The sequence below is a fragment of the Pelophylax lessonae genome (assembly GCF_965119305.1).
Source record: "Pelophylax lessonae genome assembly, chromosome: 2".
NCBI classification, from domain to species: Eukaryota; Metazoa; Chordata; class Amphibia; order Anura; family Ranidae; genus Pelophylax; species Pelophylax lessonae.
In genome coordinates, this window is record NC_138769.1 from 356,299,186 (window position 1) to 356,318,140 (window position 18,955).

Here is an 18,955-nt window from a genome sequence, read left to right on the forward strand (position 1 = left end):
GCATTTCTGACACAGATGCGGATCAAGCCTCAATTTCTGCAGTAGAGTCACAGGCAAAACACACACACACACACACACACACACACGTTTTGGCCTCTGTTTGAGCTTCAACTGCCATTATGCTGCACATGTGTTTGACACTGGCCATTTGAGGTTTTAACAGTTTTGTCAAGAGCACAACCAATGTAATAGAAATATTCCCAGCATGTGTTTTTTTTTAAACTGTTAAAGTGGAGTTCCCCCCCCCCCCCAAAAAAAAAAAAAAAAATTACAAGTCAGCAGCTACACATACTGTAGCTGTTGACTTTTAATAGGACACTTACCTGTCCTGGAATCCAGCGATGTCTCTCGGATGCTGCTGCCCCCATTCATGGTAAGGGAAACTGCCAGTGAAGCCTTGCGGCTTAACAGCCGGTTCCCTAGTGCACATGTGGGAAGCGAGCTGCGCTTTCTGAATGGCCCGGTGGTGGGGGCTGCGCAGGAGGGGGCCGAACTTCTAACATACCTCGCTGAAGAGAATCAGATAAGCAGAGGTTCCAATTTTGGGTGGAACTCTTTAAAAGCGGACATAAAAACTTTAAGCCGATGAATTTACTTCTGCTTTAAAGTGGAATTTCAGGCTATTGCTAACTATGCTTACACCTGGTCCCACCTGCTTCTAGGTCCTATTTTAACTACCCCGTGAAAGGTTTATACCTACCTTTTCTGAGGGTGCTCCGGTCCAGTCACGTGATCTGGAATTAGAATTCCGTTTAAGGCCCCTTTCACACTTACGACCCAAAAGCTGCGCAATTTTGCAGCGATTTTGACTGGACTTGAAAAAATCGCCTGTGTAATCTTGAGGTCTATGGACCTCAAAAACGCATCAAAGTCAGACCAAAGTAGTGCAGGGACTACTTTGAAGTTGCACAGATATGAACGGTACTCACTGGAAATCATGGAGTACGACCTGTCATGCGACTTTGCAATCCCAAAAGTCACACAAGTGTGAAAAGGGGCCTAAGGCTGACTCTGTAGACTCTGCAGCAATAATGCAGTAGCAGCAGCTGCTTTTCCAGTGTTCCTCTGTGAGCTGTGCTTTTATCACAATACACTATATACAACCAGAATGTGGTTCTATATGAAGAATGGAGATTGGCAACCATCTGACAGCTCCTGGTGTCACACGGACGGCTTTTGTGTGAAAAGCCAATATGTAACAAAAGAACAAGAAAGCAGGTGGCAACCACACGACTCCAAATACAAACGAGTCAAATGAGGCCCCTACATAATTCTCATCTCACCTTACACCTGGTGTCATGACATGAAGCAATTACCCTCTGCCCCCAAGGTACAGTTCCTTCCTCAGCACTTTTTACAAATCATTGCTTTCCTCCCAAGACACCGCTCAATCATGCATAGAAATCAAAGATCATATGGGGCCTGGGAGAAGCATTTTCAAGTGACTTGACTAACAGATCAAGTTAATGTTTTTCAAAGTGAACCGGTGTGATAAAATATATCCTTATTGAAGTGTATGTAGAGCCAACTCTATTATTCATTTTGGATAGAGAAGGAAAGGGCTGTACACCAATCAGATCAGCATTATTTCTGCAGTAGGTAAGGCCAGGCATTTCTAATCAGCCTCTGACAGGAAGCCTGCACATATTGATGATAGGCAGCTGTCCACAGCTATTTGCATGCATTTGCACAAGGAGCCATTATGTACGCTGAATAGTCTGTGTCCAAGAATAAACTTTACTAAAGTGAATTGCTGCATGAGCAATTGCAAGCAAACAGCCCTGGACAGCGTCAACCTGTCATTGACTTGTACAGGCTTCCTGTCTGCAGCTGACCAGAAAAACCTTGCCATATCTGGCACAGAAACACGCTGAATTTGGGTGGTTTTTGGCCGCAATCAACTGGGAGCTTTAGCTTGTATACACCCACTTTTATGGCCTCTTTGGTAAGCTGCAAAACACCAACTTTGGGCCACATTGCAGTCACGCCATATTATTAGTCAGCATTGCAGAGAATTATAAAAGTGCTTCCACTGACAGTTCAAAATCCGTAATCCTTACATATAAACACCTTTGCTGCATGTTACTGTTAAAATATAACTAAAAGGGGAGGGGGGGGGGGGGGATTAGGCCGCATGTACACTTCAGCTGCTAAAACGGATGTTTAGGGGCAATTGGGCATTTTTTTCCAGCAGCCCCTGAACTCTCCTCTAGGTTATCTTATTTGTACATGTACACTCAGTTGTTTATAGTAGTTTAGAGGCAGTAGTTGAGGTTACAGGCATTTTTTTTTTTTTTAAACCGGGGGGGTGGGGGGGGAACGGGCTCAGTTTACTGGCATTAAAAACACCAAAGGCTTGTAAAACGCGTTAACTCACAGTTATGCACGTTTGCACTGCTGCTCGCTCTTCTCTCACAGCATGGCTGAAATAGTTCGCCCCCTCCTCCTTCCCCCGCCACCAAGCCAATAGAAATGTGCAGCGCGCTTCGCGCATGCACGGCGCAAGCCGGGTTCCCTTTCCCTGAATGGCCGCAGCGGCAGCACCCGAGAGCCGATACCAAAATCGGCTTCGGGTGCCGACATCGCTGGACTCCAGAACAGGTAAGTGTCCTAATATTAAAAGTCAGCAGCTACAGTATGTGTAGCTGCTGACTTACTTTTTTTTTTTTTTTTTTTTTTTTAGGGGGAAGGTGGAACTCCTCTTTAATAATTTACTTGTCAGTTTTTATTACCGTCTGTGCCTCCATTAAGGAGATTCACCCTCCTTTTTGTTTCTCCTGTTTGCCATTATCGTTGAAAGTAAAAGTTAAAGAAATCCAAAATCTTAGGTTGTCCCTCAGAAACCTTCTAACGGCGGCACTAGTTTTGGTGACCCAAGGGTCCGCAAGGAATTCCCTTAAAGCAGAGCTCCACTTGTTGTTAGCATCCTCCCCCCCCCCCCCCTCCCTCCACTGCCACATTTGGCACCTTTTTTTTGGGGGACCCCCACTTCCTGGTAAGAACACCACACAGCGATCTGCATTATGTCCAGCCCCTCTTCCTTCCCCCCTGCTGCCTTCTGAGACCTGTGTCCCAAAAGACAGGACCATTCAGAAAGCGCAGCGCGACTCGCGCATGTGCAGTAGAAAACCAGCTGTGAAGCCTTCATTGCCGGTTGTCTTACTTGTAATGCTGACGCCTGAACCCAAAGCCGATGGAGGAATCTGCCTGGGGTGTCGACACGGCGGAATCCCTGGACAGGTAAGCGTCCTTATAATAATGTAGCTGCTGATTTTTTTTTTTTCCTTTACAAGGTGAAACTCTGCTTTAATTTGCAGGGATTTCTTCTCATCCCTGTTTGGCTTATGGGACAGAAAATTAGGGAAATCTCAACAATGGTGGAAAAATATTTCACAGGGGTTGTAACTTTCCCTTTCTCTATCCATGAAAAAAAAAAAAAAAAATAGTTTTTGCCTATGGTTCTACTTTAAGAAACAAAGTCTTACCTGTATAAACAGTTACTTCAGCCACAATCTCTAAGGCCTGGTTCACACTAGATGACACTTGAGTCACACAAAAATGCATGACTATGGAAAAAACATTGTTTTCAATGTCGTCTGCTCACATCAATGCAACTTGCATGGCACAATTTTGGAAAAGGCTCCTGTTCTACTTTGGTGTGGTTCCAGAGTGATTTTGGCCCCATAGAATATGTGAACCGCATCCAAGTCACACTACATAAATGCACTGAAAGTTGGATTAAAATCGGATCATAGCAATGTGAGCCTCTCCATGCCAAAGTATTTTGTTTCATTACCTGTCCTTCCCTTGGTCCTGTTCAAATCTGTGCATTTTACATGTGCTTAAAAGGAGGATGTACAGTCAAAGCTCGTTTGGCTGTACATCTACTATGGGTCACAGGAGTGCAGTTTGTTCTGCACTCCTGTGACCCATTTTCAGCAGAGAGCGGGCTGAAGTCTGTTCTCTGCGGATGTTACAGAAGTTGGTCCAGGCACCGCGTCATTACCACCACGGCCGCTCCCCACCCCTCCACAGCTCAGCGCTCCAGTGAGCTGCTGACTGCCTTTGTATGGATTTGTATTGTATGGATTTTAGAATCTTTTGGTTTAAGATCATCCGATGTTTGCCAGAGGATTTCTTCACCAAAAATATGTGTGAATAGAAGTCCCAGCCTTCCTGTTCCTGGGGACTTGGATTACAATTTCCTGCTGCATCAGCTCCTATAAAAAAAAGGGACATAATTGCAGAAGCTTTTTCTTTGTCCCATGGGAGAGGGGTGACAAAGAACCTGCTTGGCGTTTCCAAGAATTTCAGGTTGTAACCCCGGGAGACGATGTTCCTGACGAAGGGACTTGAGGTTACTTGCTCCCATTGTGAGAGGAAAAACGATAACCTTCCTCCCACCGGGAGGAGGCTGTCATTTGCTTTTTGCGAATTGATTCAGGGGTCTGAAAAGCACCCCACCTCTTCCCTTGCACCTCTGGGAAGACCTCCTGGTCTTCTGGTCCTGTTCCCTACTTCTCTGGGACTGAGAAACAGCACAAACATTTTTTTTGAGAGGCTGTTTCTTTTTAGAGGGAAAGGCCTTCGGTCAGCTGTTCTGTCTAGCACTGTTTCCAGATCTGGACCAAACAGGAAAACCCCAGAAAATGGCAAACCGCACAACTTGATCTTAGAAGCCGAGTGACCCGACCATGTTTTAAGCCAAAATTTCACGTCTGGCTGAGTAGACCAGAGCTGAGGATCTTGCAGAAGCATCAGCAATGTATTGGACTGCTTTTAACAGTACTGGAAAGGACTCAAGTAAATATGTCCTAGATGTCCCCAGACTCCACATGCCCTTTAAGCTGTTCTAACCAACACTCCAAATTCTTGCCAACCACAGCGGATGCCATAGCCGGCTTAAGGCTGGACGAGGTGGAATCTCCCCTCTTGTCCATTGCAGCCTTCAAGACACCTATATCCTTGAACACCAAATCTGTGCGGCACAAAACCTGAGAAAAGGCTACGTCCATCCTGGGTCTTTTATACCAAACATGGGTCTCATCATCTTCACTCTTTTAAAATTGTCTTTGACAGAACCTTATGAACCAGGAGTACCCTGTGTTTAGATTCATCCAGTCCCTGATACATTTGGTCATGTACAGGGCTGAACCTTCTCTTCCTGGATCTCGATAGTAGTATAGATTGCTTTGAGCAAGTCATCTACTTCCTCTAAAGATAATTTGGATCTGGATGTTTTACTAATGTCTTCTTCCTCCTCATCCGTATCCTTGAGGGAAAGAAGCGTACTTGCCCCTTCTCCCTCCGAGTCACTGGCCTCTGCCGACTTTGAGGTGGATGCCAGGGAGCTAGATAAAGTACTTTGCTGGGAATCTGGGTTGCTGGAACGGACTGAGCCTAAAGTATCCGTTAACTCCTTCACGGACGAAAACAAGTCTTTACATTGCTGTGCAGATTACTCTGACAAGATCTGCCATGCAGGTTTTGCACAGCGATTTCGGCCATGAATCTTTCAGGGGGTTTTTGCAAGAAGGACATTTTCTTGAAACTGAGGGAGATCTGAATTTAACGGTGGCTTTAACCTGGAACCAAACTAAACTAGCCCACACTAAAAAGGACAGAATCCCAGTTTAAACTGCAAGGCTGAGAACAGTTTATCACAGCACTCAGAGCAGTTTCCCACTGGAGGCAAGAAAAAAAAAAAAAAACCACACACAAATAAGACCAATAGTAAAAGATAGAAGGCACCAATGTACCCCTCCTACCTGGATCTGGTTAGCGCTTGTGGCACCTGCTTCTGCCGATGCAGGTGTCCTCTCCTCCATATCCTGCAGTGTGTGCAGTGGAATGAGATAGAAACGCCTGTGTTTGAAATTGCCACTTCCTGGCATTCCCACGCTCCGGAAGCATCGACCTCTGACCTGCCCACTGACCCCTTGCGTTCTAGAACCAATGCCGCCAAGCCCCTGCCTACCAGAATCGACAATCGCCGGCCGGGACCCAGGACCAACATGCAGGGACTGCAACGAGGCACGGCTCCCTGCCCGGACTGCCTACCAGCGGCTCCTGGGCACACAGGCTGGACACTGCTCCCCTGAGCTGGAAGGACTAGAGGCTCCGGAACACCCCCCCCTCTAGTACAGCCATGGGTTCTGGGATGGTCAATAGAAAGGAAAAAACCTAGGAGGTAAGCCTACCCTTTCTCCATCTAGAGAGAGGAGGCCCCCCTACTGGTTCCCTGCAGCGCTTCCACCATGGCGGAGGAAACACAACAACTGAAGGCATGGTGGAAGAGGAGGGATTTTAAAGGCTGCAGTGTTTCCTGGGAAAATTGGGTGGAGCTGCACTCTCTCCAGGTGCTGTCCTGAAAGGCGATTTGGGAAAATAACAAACATATTACACTTACTTGATCTGTTCAGTGGTTTTGCAGAGAGCAGCCCAGATTCTCCTCTTCATTGGTCCCTCTTCGGTGTTCCTGAGTGCCTCCCCTAGCAAGCAGCTTGCTATGGGGGCACCCGAACCACAACTCCTTGTGTCCATTCAGACACTGAACGGCAGCCTGACTCTGCCCCTTTCTCTCCTGATTGGCTGACTGACTTTAATTGACAGCATCAGGAACTAATGGCGCCGCACTGCTGCCTCAGCCAATGAGTAGGAGAGTCCCAGGCAGCAGAGACACTCCTGCAACATTGCTGGATCTAGATGGACCTCAGATAAGTATTAGAAGGGCTGGGGGGGGGGGGGGGGGAAGCTGCTGCACACAGAATGCTTTTTATCTTAATGCATAGAATGCATCAAGATTAAAAAAAAAAAAAAAAAAAAAAAAAACACACCACATCTGACTTTACAACCACTTTAAAAATGGTACAATGGGTGCTGCATAGGCAGATGATGCTGTACTAAAGCCTTTGGATAGTCCTATCCCTTTTTCCACTAATGTGAAGACGTGGGATGTGAGTGTTTGCATATTGTATGTGTGTGGCCATGTTCAGTCAAAGTCCTTCACGCTGTGCCACAATGTTGATGCAATTGTGCCGAGTAATTGTTACCCCATAAAAGGGGCTGTGTGGTTTACAGCTGGACACACATGCCAAGATCTATTTAAAATGGAGGATTAGCATAGGTCTTTATGGCTATAAACAATGCCACATCTGGTACAGTGCAGACAGACTACTGTGTGCAAGCTCCTGAATATCTTCAAGAATGGAGTAGTAATATGGGGTCAATAATCAAACACTGTACTAATCTAAAACTAACATCTAAAAGCCTGAACATTCAGATTTCAGTTCTGGAGTAATCAGAAACAGTAGAAGGATCACACTAAAACTGCTGTCTGGAGAAAAGACTGCATTCACTGTAATAATTTAGACTGAACTGGAAAATCCTTACAATAAAATGCCATCAATAAAGCACCCGTTTTTAAGATTACACATTGCACAAACCATGGCTTTATTTTATTTCTGGCACATGCCCATGTAAACTGGCATAAGTAACCAGACACACACCCAAAACCTCTGGCTACGCGTGCTGCCAACCTCCATGGTAGCGTATGTCTTCAACACAGATGACTCATAATATATGTCAAAACTATTCTTACATAAGAAGGGTATTCTAAAAAAAAAAAAAAAAAAAACATTAAAAATATTAATGTTCTAAAAGACACTAATAAATGAAAGCAAAACGCTAATGTAAGCTTTTCAAGAACTTTCCTCTTGTGATCCCCTCTGCTGTGTTTGTCCTAGTAACTCAGCTAAGCAGTTTTTAAAAGAATATGGAAATATACTGTAATTCTTGCAGAACTTGTTTACAAAGTATTGAAATTTGGGTGCCATTTCTGGGGACACCACTTTTGAGAGCCTGTTCACCAACTGCTGTCTGACACATCCGTAAAGGACTGAAAGGCTACCTGGTGTCAAAAAAGGCAAGCAAAAACTGATTTACTTTTATTTAGCATCGGTTTACACTATGAACCACATGTGAATCGTGCAGGAACTGCATCGTATTACTGTTTAATTCACATGCAATTCAGCATGGAACCTGTTCATTTTGAATGGGCTCAAATCGCTCTGCATCGCACCAAATTCTTGCATGCAGCAATTTTGGAACTGCACTGCAACTGATTGCATTGTACCTTTGTTTGCAAAACCAAATTAGTGTGAACTTCAGCTAAAATGTATCTATAATGAAACTGTAAAATCATATAAATTGCCACATTGTATTTTAGTTATTTGTAGCCTAATCCTATAAAATAGAATGATCATGAAGTTTAAAAATTTACTTTGTGAAGATCCCCACACATTTACAGCTTCAAATTATGTGACATGTATACTGCCTTCTGAACTTCAGAGGTGCTAAGGGAGAGGAGTTTTAGGAGGCGGAGTCAGTACAGGAATCACTGCTTGCAGGGAGCAAGGTACCATGGGATATTTAGCCCTTAGAAACTGGAAGTAAACGGAGGAGAAGCTGCAAAGCATGCAGGGAATCCAGGAAGTTGTGTAAAGAGATGGGCAGCAGACAGGCAGACCTTACAACATGAAAGGAAATAAAAAAAAAAAAAAAAAAAAAAAAAAAAAATTATATTGGATGCAAATATAACTTGTTTGTATCGTTCTTACAATGCTAAGATTATAAACTAAGTATGCTGTGACCATAGCTCTCTTTTTTTTTGAGACAAACACATGCCAAACAGAAACAAACCTGATCCTACACTCTGCAATCTGTACAATCTGCTTTGGATCAACTAGAAGATTTATCCTTGAAAGGAGATCATACAATGAGAATGTATAGTGTACTGTCAGTTTAAAAGAGAACAGCCATGTTCTACAAATCTACCTGGCCACGGTGCTCTATTTCATTTACAAACTTTTGTTCTCAGAGCCTAGATTTACCTCTCTTTTATAAACCTAGAGTATTTTTTTTTTTTTTTGCTTGATAAAAACACACATCCCTACAACTAAAAATAGCAAATGGCAAACTGGAAAAAGGGATGAACTGAAACACTCCTGATATATACATTTTATATATTATATAAATAAAATCTCCCGATTTAACCCCCTTCACAATCTTAAAGTGGAGTTCCATCCATTTTTAATAACTTGGATTACATAGATGTATGTAATCCCCTTTAAAGCGACTTTTACCAATGGAAACTTTTTTTTTCTTCTTTGCTAGGAAATACCTTACTTTCTTCTTTAATCATCCTCTACTCACTTCCGGGTCCGGACACCGATCGGCGATTACGTCAGGGGGTGCTGGGATGTATCTCATGGGATGAAATCACGCATTGTTACACAGGTGTCCTGAGCTGTACTGTATGTATTGGATTGAGGCCGTGCTCTGCCCCGCCTCCTCTCAGTGAGCTCAGTGAGGATATAATGATTTCAGTCCTCGCTCACTGAGAGGAGGCGGGTCGGAGGCGGGGCAGAGCACGGCCTGTGTGATACAATAATCTCCTTACCAGAGCAAGTGGACCACTAGATTATTAGGTGGTCACAACTGGTGTAACATCTTATCAAAAAAAGGGATGTTCTCATATCCTTCAAAATGACAACCAGATCAAATCAGTATTGAATGACTAGACCAGATGACCAATAGAGCCTCCATTCAGTAACAAACGGTCACCAATCCTCACATTCATGAGATAAAATACAGGAGAAGCTCCAGTGCATTAAAAGAGTAAACATTGAATAAATAAAAAAAAAAAAAAACACAAAACAAGGTCACAATGAACTGGGTAAATTTCAGCATTAAAACAGCAGATAGTGCTGCGGCGCTCCTGCAAGCTTAAGTTTTCCTTTACCGGGAGGGGTATCAGTCAGCCTCCAACTAGAGCCGAGGAGCGTAATGTCACCGCCCTAGACCACGCCCTACATTCTACTCTATAGGGAGGCAGATGTCAGCAGACATGTGTCCACTGACACCCACCTAGTATGGGACTCTGACAGGTCCGTCTCTGCACAGTGAGTAGAGACGGACCTGACATCCGCCAACTCAGTGGAGATCAACGGAGCGATCCCCACTGAGCAGGCGGAGTCCGTGAAAATGGATCGGCCCGCCTGAAAGGGGCCTTAAAGCCTTTTTCTGACACTTGTTGCTTACAAGTAAAAATCAATTTTTTGATAGAAAATTACTTAGAACCCCCAAACCTTATATATTTTTTAGCAGAGATCCTAGAGAATAAAATGTCGGTCATTGCAATATTTTATGTCACACTATTTGCGCAGCGGTCTTTCCATTTCTTGGGGGGTGGGGGGAATAGCAGTTTAAATGAAGAAAAAAAAAAAGAAACCGTAAATCGTTAGCCTAATTTTTTTGTATGAAGTGAAAGATGATGTTACACCGAGAAATGGCATCTTTATTCCAAGCAAAAAAAAAAAAAAAAAAATCTTGATTCTCATTTTATTCAGAAATCGTGCAGCTCTCATACATGACCATTTTTTAGCAATGTGTTGGCATCAACACACTGCACATAGAGCATACGAGTTCTGGTAATGAGAATTATTCTGGTTTTTCTATTTTTATTAGGAATTACTAATGCCGCCCTTCAAGATCACAACTTGCCATGTCACACTGAAGTACAACCACATGGGACTGAGACGTTAAAAAAAAAAAATAAATAAATAAATAAAATGGGTTTTTTGACTTACTGTAAAATCCATTTCTCAGATGGTCATTGACAGACACAGCCCCTAATCTTCTTAACCATTGGGTAGTACTGACCCCTACAGGAGTCCAGAGTAAGACCCAGATAGTCCAGCTTTGTGACCACTGCAGACTTCTGAAAATGTAGAATCTAGCCAAACACCCTCAAGCTCGTATGATGATTTCAAGGTTTTCCATCAGAGCAGTAGGAGACTCCGTTCGCAGAAGGAGGTCGTCCAAGTAGCCCAGTACCGCAATCCCCTATTGGCGTAACAATGCTAGCACCGGGGGCCAACACTTTGTGAAGACCCGAGAAGAAGCAAGACCAAAGGGTAACGCCACACACTGATAATGCTCCTCCCCCATGGCAAAGCAGAGGAAGCGCTGGAGACGACACATATTGGGGGGGGGGGGGGGGTCTTGTCTGTGGGTCTGAAGAAGCCTGCTCTTGACTTGCCAGACCAAGGGCTTGTCAGTCGATCCTGAGGGGACAAAAAAAAAAAACCTATGAGCAGAGAAAGAGGGCCCACGTCTAAGACGAGGGCCCTTGCCCTTAGTAGCCTGCGGAAGAAAGGTACTCTCCCCCCGTGAGACCTTAAATTATGTCATCCAGGGTAGCACCAACCAGGCGATGATCTCCTTGAAAAAGAGAAGATCAATCAAGGTCTTTTTAGAAGTCTGGTCCGCAGACCAGCATTTGAGCTAAAAGACATGCCAAAGGACCACTGCCGAACCAGAGAGCAGAGCCACTAGGGGAGCCGCATCCAAAGAAGGCATCACAGATAAACTGCAGCCCCTGGACAAGCTGGTCAGCCAGCTCAGCAAAGGCGGGGGGGCTACTACTCCAGGTCACAGCGCAAAAGCCTAGCCCATTCGGTCAGAGAGTCTGTGACACCAGGGTAATGGTAAATATCGGCCTCAGTGCCAAACCAGCCAGGGTGTATATATTGTGGGCCAAAGCCTCTGCCTTCCTGTCAGCCGGGTCCTCGTTAACTGGAATCATGGTTGCCTTGTTCAATCTGAAAACTGGAGGGTCCACCACCGGTGGAATAGACCACTTCTTAAAGTGGAGTTCCACCCTATTTTTATACTTACCTCCATCTTCTCGCTCCGGGTCACCTGAAAAAGAAATGGATAATCGCATATTTTTTTTTTTTTTTTACTTACCTCGTAGCGAAGAAAATATACTTACCTTACTTCCTTCTTCCTCCTTCCTCGGCCGCGGCCCGTCGTCACTTCCTGGCTCTGCAATGATTCCTGGGAGCTGGACGTCATAGCTCCCAGGAATCATTGCGCCTGCACCGGCCCCGACGTCAGTTCCGGGTCGCGCGCGTCATCCCCTTCTAAACAGCTTCTGGGCATGCCCAGAAGCTGTGGAGGGATGACGCGCGCGACCCGGAAGTGACGTCGGGGCCGGCGCAGAGCATCGTGGGACCAAAGAAGGCGGAAGAAGACGCCGAAGAGGACGCGCTGGCTTCAAGCTGCCCACATCTGAGATGGCAGCACTGGACAAGACGTTTGCAAGGTAAGTATTTGTCCTAACAGGTAAGTGCAACCCGGGACAGATCAGAGGCTAGCCATTGTGGAATGCACTAGCCCTGACTGTCCCGGGGGTATTAAAAAAAAAAAAAAAAAATCCAGGGTGGAACTCCGCTTTAAGAAGGGACTCCTCATGGGGGGGGGGGGGGGGGGTAATGGCCAGCGTAATCGCTTAGGGACCCCAAGGGGACACTTTGGTCATCCCCACTATTTAGGTACAATTCTGTCAAAAGGGAAAGGGAACACCTTTTGCGCTCTGAATGGCTTGTGAATGCCAAAGGGAACATGCACCTCCGCCGCATAGCTACAATCAGTGCTCCACCAGCACCTTTTCGTACGCGGTTGCAGAAGTGTCGGAATCCTCCTCACTATCTGAGGATTCAGGGCGCGTGGTTGCAGACTCAGCAGGGTGACCAATGTCCGCATCGGCCGAATCAGATTCAGGATCTGATGAGACAGATGAAGCAGGGGGAGGGGGGGGGTGCTTTTTGCCAGCCCATCGCCCAAAGGCCACCTCAACCCGGGACACCAAGGACTCGAGGACCACCGTCCGTGGATGGATGGGCCCCGGAGGGCCCCGCAGCCTCAGAGAGGGGATCAGGTGGGGAGATGTGCTCCAAAGACTCCATGAGTCCCCAGGAGGACCCCACAAAAAAAAAAGTGTAAAACACAGCTAAGGGACAACCCCCACCGCTCTGGCAGCCCAGCTAGTTGCCAGCCACAGAGCACCAAACTATCCTCAGTAGAGAGGGAGAGGGCCCCACTAGACTCACCACCCCGCAGAAACCAGGCACCCCAGCTACCAGGAGAACCTGCACGAACAGCGAAAAACCAAAAGATCCAGGAGTCAGCACCAGGGGATGAGGGGCTCCCGCCGCCAAAATCGCCACCCAGAGGGCTCCACTGTCATAACTGTCGCTATTTTCAATGGCAAACCACGGTAAAATGGTCGCCGGACTATACAAACATGGCCGTCGTGCTTTTGTTACACAGGCTACAAGAAAATGATGGTCCCCGCGGAATCACGAGGTCCCGGGGACCCAGGAGGGATCCCCAGACCTCAGAAAAAAAAAAAGAGAACTTAAAACAGCACAGGAAGGAAGGCGGGCCCTGGCAGGAGCTCTCGTCAGGTACAGATCCCCCCCCCCCCCTCATCCGCCAGCACAGCACCCTGCCCTCACGCTAGGCAGTGGACCAGGCCACCCCACAGCCCTAGCGTCAGTGAATGGGGGGGGGGCGAGATGGCCCACCAGACCGATGAGAGGGGTGCCTAATGAGAAGACGGGGAACCCAGGGGTCCAACCATCCCATGGAGGGGCCCCACTTCCACCCTCAAAGCCCTCTGGGGGAGAGGGAGGACAGTCCCTTACGATACCAGGAACCAGGCAGGCAAAGCACCAGACAGAACCTCCTCTCCAACGAAAGGCGCGGGGGGGGGGGGGGGGGGGACTGTCGGCCAGTAGGAACGCTACGACTCCGGCCGAGACAGGGTCGTATGCGAACTCGTGAGGCGTTAAACTCGCTGGCCAGCCTCCGTCCAGTGGGGCAATGTCACGGCTGACCTAGCGCAGAGCTGAGGTCTGCACATGCTCGCTGGCCAGACTCAGGTGACCACTGGATCTAGATTCAGCCCGTCGCCCAGTCTGGCAGTTGAGTTTAGATCTCACAGGAAGAAATCCAGGAGAAAGAAAATTCTATCTAAAAAGAAAAATTAAAAAAATTGTAATCTGAAATACGATTGGCTGTTACTGTTCACTGACTCATCACTGATGTCTGCATAGGTTTTAAAGTAGTATAAATTCAGTATTTGCCTAGTAAACAATTCCTACACATTTCAGAAACACTTGGTACGTAGTAATGTCTCACTGCATCCAAGTTTCCTCTGGTTTCCTGCGCACTGCTTCCCCAAACTTCTTCTGGGGAAGGGCACAAACTTAATATTAGATTTATCAAGACTTCATGTCCCATCATACGTAGTGTAAGTGCACGGGTCCCCCATAACCTATTGCCTGCACTGACATACACAGGCAGCCACAATGAAGACATTGCGGATCCATCTTCCAGAGAAGCGATTAACAGCTCGTGTTTGCATTGTCACTTCATCAATATAAGGAGCAGTAGAGGCACGCCTTTGGTGTTTGTTAACCCTCTGGGCCTGTTTGCTTGTGTCAGTACAGGCAGCATGCACACATTTCCCTGTAGTCTGATCCCCAGAGCGTGCGCAAAAGGGTGGCTCTAACTACAGTGTGTAGTGTTCTGCAAAGGAAAGGAGCCACCCTAACGATGGAAAGTGTGGCCAGCACTAGGGAAGCCAGCAGGAAAAAAAAAAAAAAAAAAAACTAGCACATTAAGAGGCAGCATAGATTGTTGGAGAGGGTCTCAAAAACATGCAAAGGTCTGCTGTTCTCTACCCAACTAATGTAGGCGCAGGCAGCAGATTCATGTACCAGTCAGGAACACATGCATGAATATGTCACATTGAGGGGAGTGGCACTGCGGCTAGAGTGTCTATACCACACCATCCCCTATGTATGTTCAGCCCTTTGCTAGCTAGGACACTATCGGCTTTGAAGCAGACGGCATCATAGCAACCAATGACTCATTCTGGTCTCATTCAACTGCCAGCTGGAAGATTCTTGTCACTGTCCAAAAATGCCCACAGGGTTATGTCAGCCAATACACCCCACCCCCATTGCTCCAATTCACCTGTCAGCTGGGTAACTTCCCTGCCAAAAGCGGAATGGGCTGGGGAGGAGTCGTTGGTTGCTATGACACACCACCAAGGGAGCCATTTGTGGGAAGAGTCATATTCAGGACTGCTTCCCATCACAGCCATGCCCCACTCAGAGCACCAGCATCTCTCTGCATGCCAGTTCACTTTGCTTATCATAGAAGTAGCGCTATTTTGTTTTGACTCAGCCATTGCAACAGGTTCTTAGGACTAGTGTACACTAGTGTTACCCTTTGATGATGTTCAAATTACTATCAGAGGGTATTTAACAGGTGATGAGGCGGCATTGCATAGCCTCCTCACCACTTGATTTAACCCCTTTAAAGCTCGCACTAGCGTGTCGCAAGATGTGAGGCGCCCTTATTCAGTTAAATGGGTTGCGTTCAGCAGGAGGTGACAATTTGGAGACCTCTGCTTTACATCATGGCAGAGCACAAATATTTTAAACAAAGGGCCAGTTTATTATCCTTCAGACTTTAGGAGGGCTGGATTGTGACCCGCAGGGCCAGATAAAGACTAGCAAAGGGCCACAGTTTGGAGACCCCTGATGTAAGGCATTGCGGCCACTACATATATTCTCCCCCTCTGCTGTCTTTGCAGTATAAAGGGCATTGTTTGGTGGGGCGGTAAAAAAAAGGCAACTTACCCGTGCGCTTCTACCGGCCACCCAAACACAAGTGTAAACGGGAACTTGAAGTAGGATTTCAACTTTTTCTCAGCTTGCGCTATAGCCAAAAGACAGCTACAGTACAGCTCTCCAGTTCTGGCAGGACGTTTGTGCCCCCTATTCCTTTGGACACAGCCGATCACAGATCGGGGTAAAGGGCCAATCACAGCAGCCCTTTACCATGTGATCAGCTGTGTCTAATCACAACTGGTCACATGTAAACAGACTTTCCAGTTATCAGCATTCCTTTCCGGTCTCGGTGTGAAGAAAGGAGAGCTAATAACTGGCAAGTCTGACAAGGCACAGTGAGTACAGTGTTTGAACTGATCATCAGTTCCCTGATGATCAGTGTCGTGCACCCATCCATGCAGCCCTTTACCAGCGCCAATCAGTGCAGCACCCATTTGCAAAATTTTATAACAGAAACTAAGAAAAAAAACTTTAAATAAAAAATGGTCACACTTTTGTTTATGTAGAAAGAAGTAAAAAAACCCAGTGGTAATTAAATACCATCAAAAAAAAAAAAAAAAGTTCTACTGGTCTTAAAAAATAAAATGAAAAAATAAATTGATAAACATTTCACATAGGTGCAGTGTTGCACAACCACGCAATCATAATTAAAAGGGTCACAGCACTGAAAGCTGAAAATTAGATATACAGCGGCAGGCTGGTTCGGCTGCACAAACTGACGTATGGGTACGTCGGTTCAAGGGAGTGCTCCTAGGGCCGAGTGCGCACCACTGGAGGCGCGTGCCCGCCCCCACTAGGCAGCGGGGATGCCGATCCATGGGGGCCAACGGCCGCGATTGCGCCGGGCATCCGGGATCACTCCCCGCAGAGAACGACGGTCTGCTATTGTAAACACAGAAGACCTTTGTTCTCTCTGAAATGAGCTCAGAGTGCCTGTGATCCGACTATATAGGATCATAGGTCTCTGTGCTCATTTCACAAGTCCCTCCCCCATAAAGTTAGAAAACACTCCCCTAGGCTCATACTTAACCCTTTGATCACCCCTTCCCTGCCAGTGTCATTATTACAGTAACAGTGCATATTTTTAGCATTGATTACTGTAGTAATGTCAATGGCCCCCCCAAAAGTGTCAAAAATGTCAGTTGGGGGTCCGATCTGTCCGCCGCAGTGTCGCAGTCCCACAAAAAAAAAAAAAAAAAAGACAAATATCCCTAGTTTTACCCTAGTTTGTAGACGCAATAACTTTTGCGCAAACCAATCAAAATACGCTTATTGGGATTTTTTTAACCAAAAAATATGTAGCAGAATACAAGCTGGCCTAGAAAGATGAAAAAATTCGATTTTTATTTTTTTTTTCTCTTGGGAATTTTATATAGCAGAAAGTGGAATATATATTTTTAGAATTATCACTTTTTTTTTTGTTTTATTTATAGCGCAATAAAATTGCACAGGTGATAAAATACCACCAAAAGAAAGCTCTATCTGTGGGGGAAAAAAAAAAGGGACATAAATTTTATTTAGGTACAGCATCGCACGACTGGGCAATTGTCCGTTAAAGTAACACAGTGCCGAATCTCAAAAAAAATGGCCTTGTCATTAAGGGGGCAAATCCTTCTGGTTCAGGAGTGGTTAATATGTAATCAGCTGTGTCCAATCACAGCTGTCAGTGTAAATAGGAAGTGTCAGTTATCGGCATTCCTCTACTCAGGCTGACAGCGTGAGTAGAGGAGAGCCGATAAGCGGCTTTCCTCAAAAGGGAGGGAGGATCTGCACTGATAGTGCAAGGATTATCAGTGCAGCCCCATCAGCGATGCCTACCAGTGATGCCTTAAGGTGCCACCTATCAGTGCCCAAAAAGGCTGCCCATCAGTGCCGTCCATCAGTGCCCAAAAAGGCTGCCCATCAGTGCCCAAAAAAGGCTGCCCATCAGTGCCACCCATCAGTGCCCAAAAAGGCTGCCCATCAGTGCCACCGATCAGTGCCCAAAAAAGACTGCCCAGCAGTGCCCAAAAAGGCTGCCCAGCAGTGCCAAAAAGGCTGCCCATCAGTGCCACCGATCAGTGCCCAAAAAAGACTGCCCAGCAGTGCCCAAAAAGGCTGCCCAGCAGTGCCAAAAAGGCTGCCCAGCAGTGCCAAAAAGGCTGCCCAGCAGTGCCACCCATCAGTGCCCAAAAAGGCTGCCCATCAGTGCCACCGATCAGTGCCCAAAAAAGACTGCCCAGCAGTGCCCAAAAAGGCTGCCCAGCAGTGCCAAAAAGGCTGCCCAGCAGTGCCAAAAAGGCTGCCCAGCAGTGCCACCCATCAGTGCCCAAAAAGGCTGCCCATCAGTGCCACCGATCAGTGCCCAAAAAAGACTGCCCAGCAGTGCCCAAAAAGGCTGCCCAGCAGTGCCCAAAAAGGCTGCCCAGCAGTGCCAAAAAGGCTGCCCAGCAGTGCCAAAAAGGCTGCCCAGCAGTGCCACCCAGCAGTGCCAAAAAGGCTGCCCATCAGGGCCACCCAGCAGTGCCAAAAAGGCTGCCCATCAGTGCCAAAAAGGCTGCCCATCAGTGCCAAAAAGGCTGCCCATCAGTGCCACCCATCAGTAAGGCTCGGTTCACATATATGCGATGCGGGAAGGCTGCGAATTCGCAGCCTTTTCCCGCATCGCACACGCACCCCCGGCAGTTCACACTGCCATATGCGATACGCTGGGGGTGTCAATGTAATCTTAACGACACCCCCAGTTTGATCGCATATCGCAGTGCGATCGTGCAGTTCGCACAGGATGGGATCGCACAAGTGTGAACCGCTGTGCGATCCGATCCTGATGCGGCTGCAAAAATGCCTCCTGTGCGTGTTTGCACCGGGTGCGATGCGAATTTAGCCATACAAACTGTATGGCTAAACTCGCACCGCACAGCTGATCGCATGTAATGTCGGAGCAGTGCGCTCCGACATTACATGCGAACCCGGCACTCGCAGAAGTGTGAACCGGGTCTGAAGGAGAAAAATTACTATTTAAAACATTTCGGTCTTTCATTTGTTTAGCAAAAAAATAAAAATAAAAACTCAGTGGTGATTAAATACCACCAAAGGACAGCTCTGTCTACCCAAATTAAATTTATTTAATTTTTTTATAGAGTGTTGCATGACCGCGCAATTGTCATTTAAAAAGTGTGACAGAGAATTTGACTGGGCAGGAAGGGGGTGAAAGTGCCAGCATTAAAACCTACATGATTGAATTTCAGCAGTTCCACTGGCCAGAGATGGATTTTTTTTTTTTATTCCTTTGGGTCACTATAGCTTACTATCCAATTACGAGCCCAATCTATTCATATAAAATGAAACCAAAAAAGGTGACAACTGACATGTACTATTTGTCAATGACCTATGCTGTATGATCCCTAAGGATCAGACACATCTAG

General features: G+C 46.5%; 1 protein-coding gene across 1 annotated transcript in view; it reads right to left on the reverse strand.

Moving 5' to 3' along the window:
* Positions 1 to 18,955, reverse strand: part of CLIC4 (chloride intracellular channel 4) — a 123,918-nt gene that overhangs the window by 104,352 nt on the left and 611 nt on the right. The gene's annotated exons all lie outside the window — the stretch shown is intronic.